Source organism: Capsicum annuum, chromosome 5 (genome assembly GCF_002878395.1).
Source record: "Capsicum annuum cultivar UCD-10X-F1 chromosome 5, UCD10Xv1.1, whole genome shotgun sequence".
In the NCBI taxonomy this organism is placed as follows: Eukaryota; Viridiplantae; Streptophyta; class Magnoliopsida; order Solanales; family Solanaceae; genus Capsicum; species Capsicum annuum.
The window spans coordinates 173,223,726-173,233,035 of NC_061115.1; positions in this window are offsets into that span (position 1 = coordinate 173,223,726).

Consider the following 9,310-nt stretch of genomic DNA (forward strand, 5'->3'; position numbering starts at 1 on the left):
CGTCTCAGGGCCGGGAAGGCCAATTTAAAAGTACTCAAATTTAAGAGGCAAAAAATATGACTAAGTCTCCAACACTTAGTGAAATTTTTAGGTTCTAATCCTCGTTTGCATGCACTAAGAGCTGAACTAAACTAAGGATAATATAGAGTATGACATTTTTTATGTTAAGAATAAATTAGATATTTTTTATGGTGCTATATTTGATTACAAGATGGTAGTGTTTTGGTTATAAAAGAATGTTGATTGTGTGAATTACTACTTTTGAGACTCCTAAGCTCTTTATTATGTCTCTTATACTTGTGGGCTTAATTATGAATTCATGCTATTATTTGGTTAAGAGTCTATGATGATCCTTCTTGAGTTGAGCATGTTCCATGTTTGATGTGAGTTTGTATGTATATTCCTTGTTGCATTTGATGCTAGAACTTGACTGGTGTGTGCAAAATGAAATAAACAACATTGGTTTAGGAGATGATATAGGCATTTCTTTGATAGCCTCATTTCATACCATATTTTGAACTACCCTTGTGCATAGTCTTTGTTAGCCCTGTTGGGACTTTATCTTTTCTTTGGCAGCCTCATATGTACCCTAATCCCCTTTTTTATAGACCTTAATTTGATCCAAAGCTCTTAAGTGCTTTAATGCAAAATTAATTAAGTTAAATATTTGGAAATTCAAGTAGGAAAAAGGTGAAATTGAAGCCCCAAAGTGATAGTTATTAGTATGTAAAAATTGATGTATTGTGGTTGGGAGTGGAGTAATGTAAAAGAAAAAAAGTTGTTCAAATTGAATAAGTTGTGAATAGAAAATGCTGCCACCACGTGCATGTGAATGAGGTTAATTATGGGGAAAACAAAATATATGGGTAAACCAAAGTGTTGTAAAGTTGTTGCTAAAGCTGAGTTAATTGTATAATGTGATATATTAAAGCGCTTAGGGAAGATAGTCACTATTACTGGCCAGAATAGATCTTACTCGTCCCTTAGCTTATATTACAAACCATAAAGACCTATTTGATCCTAATCTTCAGCATTCTTATATTATTTGAGTACTACACTATGGGAAAGCATATGATTTGTTATGTGTAACATGTGAATTCCTTGTGAGAGTGAGCTTAATTTGATTCTTGTAACCATTCTGTGATAAATTGCTTTTGTGTGAGTAATTATGGGTAACTCTCTTGTTGTGAGGGAGCACGTTTGATGACAGTTGGGTGAATTATATGATTTCTATGATTGAACAATATGTATGATCTTTCCAACTAGGTGAGTCAATTCTTTAGGCTAGATGTTTTGAATTAGTATTCTTGAACTTTCAATTGTTTATAAAATGTGTTTGGTGTAGAAACTTGCATTCTATATAGTCATTGTAGTACTATATTGAGTGTCTTCATTTTAGTAGAATGGTGGATTCACCTCAGCTTATGATGCTTAGAGTAAAGAATTTTTCAAGGATGAACAAGGCTCTAAGTATGGGGTGGTGATTTGAGGTGAATTTATGCACCTTAGTATTGTTATTCTAGCTTGTTTAGCCTTGTTTTAAGGACTACTTGTGTGATTAATGAGTAAATAAAGATATAAATAAGCATCTAAGAGTTTAAGTATGTAATTACAATGTTCATGGGGTCTTTCAAACAAGTTAGTACTTTAAATTGGTCACTTAGAGTTCAAATGAGAAAACTAGTGTTACTAGCTTGAGCTAGGTGTTTGTCTAGTTGATTTTGATTGATTCTAATGTGTTGAATCAGTTCCTAATGGTTTTAATGTGTGTTTAACGGTGTAAAAACATGTTTATAGTGTTCAAAGTGTAATTGAAACAAGCCAAGAGTCAAAGCAATAAGTTAAAGATTTAAAGGACAACACTAGCTGTTAGCTTTAGTTTCTAGTTCACCGTTCTTGATGTTGAATTGTTTTGAGCTCAAATACATGGTTTAATTGAAACAAGCCAAGACTCAAAGCAATGAGTTGATTTTTATGAAATATTGAGGATATAAAAGATATAAATCAAGGCAAAACAACACTGCAAGGCTTGGAATTGAAGGACAAAGGCTTAAAACGAGTTTAGATGTCAAATGCCCTTTCCAGTGTGCCCACATGACATGGACGTGATGCACCAATTTCTCCATTTGGAATAAGAAATATAATTCACCACTCTCTCCCTTTCATAAATCCATTCAATGTGCCACTCTTTCCAATGGAATAAACAATGCGGCGCACCACTTATTCCCACACCAGCCAAAATTCTCTTACTATAAATAAGGCACTTGTACACTGTGTTTGATACCTTGAACGGGTTATAGGCCTAAAGAGTCGCTTCTACACACTTCATAGAGGGTTTATGTCAATTTAATTTATATTTTTAATTTATTATATAATGTATTCATTGATTTGGATTACAGTTATATCTATTAGTGGCTAAATACCCCCTTTCCGAGGTTAAGGCCGAGAATATGTTAACTTTTTCTTTGAATTAATTTATTGGGATTTATTATCATATTTGGATGCTTATTTATCCTTTTTATCACTATTTTAAGGATTTTCATCCCTTAGAATATATCAATTGTTGACTTTGTGTTCTCGAGGGAGGTAATTAGAAGATAGAACATGGGGATAGGTATAGTAAGGTTCTTATTCTTTTATAACATAAGAAATTTGAATTAGCGGATAGGATAGAGATATACCTATATGCCTTACTTGGCTCACCATGGTATGAAATATAAATACATTTAGCTTAGTTCTCACATTCCCACTCAACGATGTAATTATGGGTCTAAGTAGATAGGTGATTAGAGGCTCGAGAGACCATGATCATAATATTAACCCCGTGAATCAACAACCAAGATAAGTAATCTCATGAATGAATTTAAATAGAATATTATGGTTGTTCATATTGCTTTAACCCCAGGCTTTTTGTGATGCCCCAAATCTGGTACCTGGAATGCTACATGGTGCTCATGACCCCGAAAGACCACAAGCTAACTATGACTGATATCTATACCTTAACACTGCATAAAATACTATATAACTACGGAGATTGTAGGATGAAACATGCCATAAGTTTCAAAACTAATAAAAATCTGATAAAACCATATCTGAATAATGTGGTACGACAATACCAAAACTGAAACAATGTCTGAAAACATCTAGTCTAAAATAATGTAGTCTGAAAGCCTCTAAACAATCTGAATAAGGAGTTTATGGGACATGTCCTAAACTAACTCCAACTACTGAAATAAACTAAGTAATGAAGAAATAAGGTAATGATCATGTCCTCAAAGGATGAGGACTCACTGCTTACTCTGACTGCTGAAACTGGAATGCTACCGATGCTCTAGAACTCATACTTCTGAACTATGGTATAAAACACCATAGCATAAATATGTCTGTACGATTGAATGTACTGGTATGCAAGTGAGGTAGGCTAAATGAAAAGGGTTCAAATGCATGAACAATGCTAACTGACTGTATAACATGAACATGAGAATATATGCATGAATAAGTGACTGTGACTGAATTTGTGATGGTACCAACTACTGAGTCTGATTACTGATAACATGAGTCACTGATAAATGATATAACTAATACTAAGCAACTGTATCTAATAGTCTAGGTTCTGATGGAACTAACTGAGTTCTATACTATTTGGAGTTGACTGTATCTGACTGTCTTAAAATTCTAAAGAACTATTTGAGTTCTATTACTGAGACTGAGTCTAAAACTATAGCTGTGGGAAGTAGTCATCTTACCGACATGCCCTTAATATGCCATTATGGCTAAGTTGGGGTCCAATCTGTAACCTCGATTATAAGGGTGTCAATACCGCACCACTAGTGGGGACAAACTGTGAGTGACCCTCATATAACAAGTTACTCTAATGAGAACAGAGGGACCCTCATATAACAGGTTAAGCCACCTCATCTACCCTCCTATAATAGGTTATGATGTCTCAAGCAACGCTGGCTACGTAGTTTTGGAGTGCAAATATTTCTTCTAAGAATCACACCCTCTAATAACAGGTGAGTTCCCATCCTTGGGCTCACTCAGTGCTAACTTCTACTCCCATCTGAATTGAAACTGAACATGATTAACTAAATTGAACTGGACTGAGTTCATGGAGTTCCATTAACTGATGGAATACTACTGAGATTATTGAATTACTAAGCTTTCTAAGACTTACTGGGATTAATGAGTTTACTGAATTTTCCAGAGTCACGTGATTGGCTGAATTCTACTGAACATAGCCTGACTGAGGATATCATGAAAACATGACACTGGCTCTAGTCATATAGCTAAATTGTCGAGTACAAGTACCCCCAGTACTAGATAAAAGAAAACTAACAAGGCATGACATTCTTGAATACATAACCAACATCAGCAATTCATAATATAATAAGTTGGGAATTTCATGAAGTACATGGTTATCATAATCTTGTACATGGAAGGAATGCATATAATCAATGTCATAATTTAATATTCTAGAATTATGAGCATTTCAACAAACATCTACATTGCACATCAATAGCATGGAAGTAATTTGAACATAAGGGTAAAACATGAATCCATCACTTAAGTCACAATTAGTTAAATTACATAATTTCTAGTCTCTTAGGCATTTTGTAAAACACTTAAGGTGCATGACTTAGGGTATGGCATAATCATCAAATTAACATATCATAACCAACTAAAGTTCATGATTTTCAACTCACATGCTAACATATTATCATAAAAATATATAAAGATTCCCACATGGGAATCATACAACAACAACCACATGAACATAATACACACATAGCATGAATATCATAATTCATAGTTTAAAACTTGATTCTTGGGATTCATGGACTAAAGTAATCCATGAATGAACACTATGCATACCTGAGAAAGGAAACCTTAAAGTTTCTTGGAGTTCTTGGATGTATTTCTTAAGATTGACCTTGATTCTTAAGGGCTAGGGTTTTGTTTTCTTGAGAGAGAATGTTCATGATTTTGGGAAAAAAGTGAGTAATAATGATTCAAAACATTTTTAGGGATCAAATCACATACCTGGACGTGTTAAGACTTTGGGAAAAGACTATATTAGACCTGGATAAAACTTTAATGTTCGTCAAAATTTTCCAAAATGGGCACCTAGCACGACACGGTGCTATCGCGTCGTGTCACTGGAATTGGACAACTGGGAAAAAGTGATATGGAACGATGTGGAGCTATCATGTTGCCACTTTTTTTTGCAACCTAGAAGTTTGGTGCGACGTGGAGACATCGCAGAGATTCACTGGAAAAAGGACAATTGGGATTTAGGTGCCCTCTGCGATGCGGTCTAATCGCGGAGTCTTACTGGAAACTAACAAACGTCATTTTGGCTTATGGCGCGCTGCGCCACTAGTTGAAATGATGGTGTTTTACAATTGAAACTTTAAATTGCCACAACTTCTTACTCGGTTATCGGATTTAGGCGAATTTGGTATCGATAGAAAGCTTATTCAATTTTCAATACAACAAAAAGTGAAAATCTTGAAAATTCCACATATATAAGAGTGTATTCATCTTTAAAGCATGTCTTTGATATCTTCAGAATGAATTTAAGCTAGGTAAAATTATGGGGTATTACAATATCTCCCCCTTAGGAACATTCATCCTCGAATGAAACTGACTAAGGTAGGAGAAATGATAAACTAAAGTGCATGCTAGACATGAACAATTGAAACATGATTTCATGACTGATATAACTGATAAGCTGAATGTATTTTGAGGAATATGAATATCTGATGCATGAATAATGGATTTATGACTGCATGACTAAATTACTAGTCAGATGAGTTTCTCATCAAACTGAACATGCATATCTAATGCATGAATACATAACTGAATTGACATATGAATGCATGACTAACTATGAAATGGTAATTGATACCTATTTTATAATGGAATTTTGAACATGAACTAGATACCATGTTGTAACTAAATTCTAAACATGAAACTGAAAGGATTAAGGAAAGTTGTTACCTTAGGATGAGTCTGAATTAGCAGAGAAGAGGTAAGGATACTTGGTACACATGTATTCTTCTACTTCCCAAGTAGCTCCCTCAACAGATTAACTTCGACAAAGAACTTTGACTAGAGGGACTTCTTTGTTCCTCAGTCTACGAGTCTGATAGTCGAGGATTTCGATTGTAATTTCCTCATAAGAGAGATTGTTATAGATATCTACGCCCTCAATAGGTACTACAACTACTGGGTTAGATATGCACTTCTTTAGCAAGGAGACATGAAATAATGGATGAACTGAAGCTAGATCTTAAGACAAGTCGAGCTCATAAATGACTTGGCCAAAACGACTAAGAATTTTGAAGGGACCGACATATAGGGGACTGAGCTTTCCCTTCTTGCCGAATCTCTTCACTTCCTTCATGGGAGAGATCTTTAGACAAACATAGTCACCAATCTCGAACTTGAGATCTTTTTTCTGCATATCTGCATAGGACTTATATCTGCTCTGAGCAGCCCGGAGTCTTTCTCTGATCAACTGGACTTTTTCTAAGGAATCAAATACTAAGTTAGGCCCTATAACTGATGCCTCACTAACTTCGAACCAACCGACTGGAGATCTACACCTCCTACTATAGAGAGCTTTGAATAAAGCCATCTTAATACAGAAATGATAGCTATTGTTGTATGCAAACTCAATCTAGGGGAAGTGGTTATTCCAACTACCCTTGAAATCAATTCCACACCCTCACAGCATATCTTCTAAAGTCTGAATGGTCATTTCTGATTAACCATATGTATGAGGATAACAGGCTATACTGAGATGAACTTGGATACCAAGACCCATTTAGAATGCTTTCCATAAATAAGAGATGAACTGAGTACCTCTGTCTGAGAAAATAGATAATGAAACACCGTACAATCTGACCAACTCTCTGATGTAGAGTTTTGCATAATCCTAGACTGAATAAAAGGTATAGACTGGAAGAAAATGAGATGACTTGGTCATCGTGTCTACAATGGCCCAGACCGAATCAAGTTGATGATGAGTATGAGGAAAACATGTCATGAAGTCCATGTTCACTTCTTCCCACTTCCAAGTAGGAATATTGAACTCTTGTATGGATCCACTAGGCTTATGATGCTCTATCTTAACCTGCTGACATGTAAAGCACTTAGCCACAAATTCTGCAACATCTCTCTTCATCCTACTCCATCAATAAAGCTCCTTCAAGTTGTGGTACATCTTTATGGACCCTAGATAAATAGAGTAGAGTATACCAATCACTTCTGTAAGAATTTGCTGCCTCAAGTCAGCTATAGCTGGAACACACAGACGACCTTGACAATGCAATACACCATCTCCCCCTTAGGAGAAAACCTAAAATTTCTGATCCTTTACTGACCCTTTCAACTTGACTAGACTGGGATCTCTATCTTGCTTTTCTTCTACCTCAAAAACTAGAGATGATTCAAAACTACTCTGAACCCATATACTACCTTCTGAAGAATCGACCAAACGAACACCTATTATGGCAAGCTGATAAACTTCCTGAGCTAACTTCTTTTTACTGTTCTCAACATGAGAAACGCTACCCATATGCAGTTTACTGAGATCATCGACCACTACATAGGCCTTGCTCAGATGATAAGGACACTCATGTCATAATCTTTCAAGATCTCTAACAACCTTCTCTAATGAAAATTAAGATATTTCTTAGAAAAGACATACAGAAGACTCTTATGGTCTGTGAACACATCTACATGAACTCTGTACAGGTAATGCCTCCATATCTTTAAGGAAAATACTATGGCTGGTAACTTAAGAACATAAGTAGGATAATTCTTCTCATGGGGTTTAAGCTATCTGGAGGCGTAAGCTATGACCTTAGCATGCTGTATGAGGACAAAACCCAAACCTACTCTGGAAGCATCACAATTCACTATGAAACCATCTGAACAATCTGGAAGAGCCAAAATTGGAGTTAAGGTGAGTCGAGTCTTTAACTCTTGAAAACTCTTCTCACAAGAATCTAACCATTAAAACTTGAATTTCTTCTGGGTCAATCTAGACATAGAGGATGCAATAGAAGAAAATCCCTCAAAAAACCATCTGTAATAGCCAGCCAAACCTAAGAAACTCCTGATATCTAATAGAGAGACAGGTCTGGGCCAATTTATTACTGTTTTGGTCTTTTGAGGATCTACTCTAATGCCATCATCAGAAATGATATGACCAAGGAATGCTACTGACCTTATCCAAAATTTGCACTTACTAAATTTGGCAAACAACTAATAGGATCTGAGAGTCTAACGTCAATTCTAAGATGGTCTACATGATCACACTCACTGTAGGAATAGACAAGAATATCATCTATGAAGACTATGAAGAACATGTCTGAGTACTGCTTGAACACATAGTTTATCAAGTTCATGAGATCTAGAGTTTGAAGTTGGTTATTTAGTTATTTGAAAGTTTCACCCTCGAAAGGGGTGAAGAGATTTGGCAAAAAAGGGAAGCTTAGTCCCTGCTATGTTGGTCCTTAAAGGATATTAAGCCATGTTGGGAAGGTGGCATATGAGCTTGAGCAGCCTACAGATTTATCCTCCGTTAATTCTTTGTTCCATGTGTCCTTGTTAAAGAAGTGGATTAGTGATCCAGTGGTAATAGTACCCTTAGAAATGACAGATATCCATGATAGCCTTTCCTATGAAGAGATTCCAGTTGAAATCCTTGATCACCAGATTTGTAGACTAAGGAACAAAGAAGTTCCCTTGGTCAAAGTTCTTCAGCGAAATCAATCCATTGAGGGAGCCACTTAGAAAGAGAAAGCAAATATGCAAATCAAGTACCCTCATCTTTTATCTGCAGATTCAGATTCAGTTCAAGGTAATAAGTTTCCCCAGATGATCTTTTTTTCATTCCAAGTTTTAGATTTACATAGCCATTCTTTTGATAATTCTTGCACTTGTAAATCAGTTTATCCTATTTTTAGTTGTGCATCCCAAATATAGCCTCAATTTTTCAATATCTCATCTTCATTAGTCTTATTTGAGGATGAATGTTACTGAGGGGGAGATATTGTAATACCCCAAATATCTTTAGCTCATTCTAGACCTTAGTACGTATTTGAAGCACTTAGAACCTGAAAATAAAGATAATAGGTGAGGGACTTAGTCATTTTGACTCCCTTTAAACTTTGAAGATTTTTAAGTTGACCTTCCAAGCTCTGAGAAAATGAATTTTTAGTTGAATTATATTCAGTGATATAAATAGCATGTCTCAGGTAAGTTTCAAAATTTTGGGATGAGGGTTCGGCAGCAT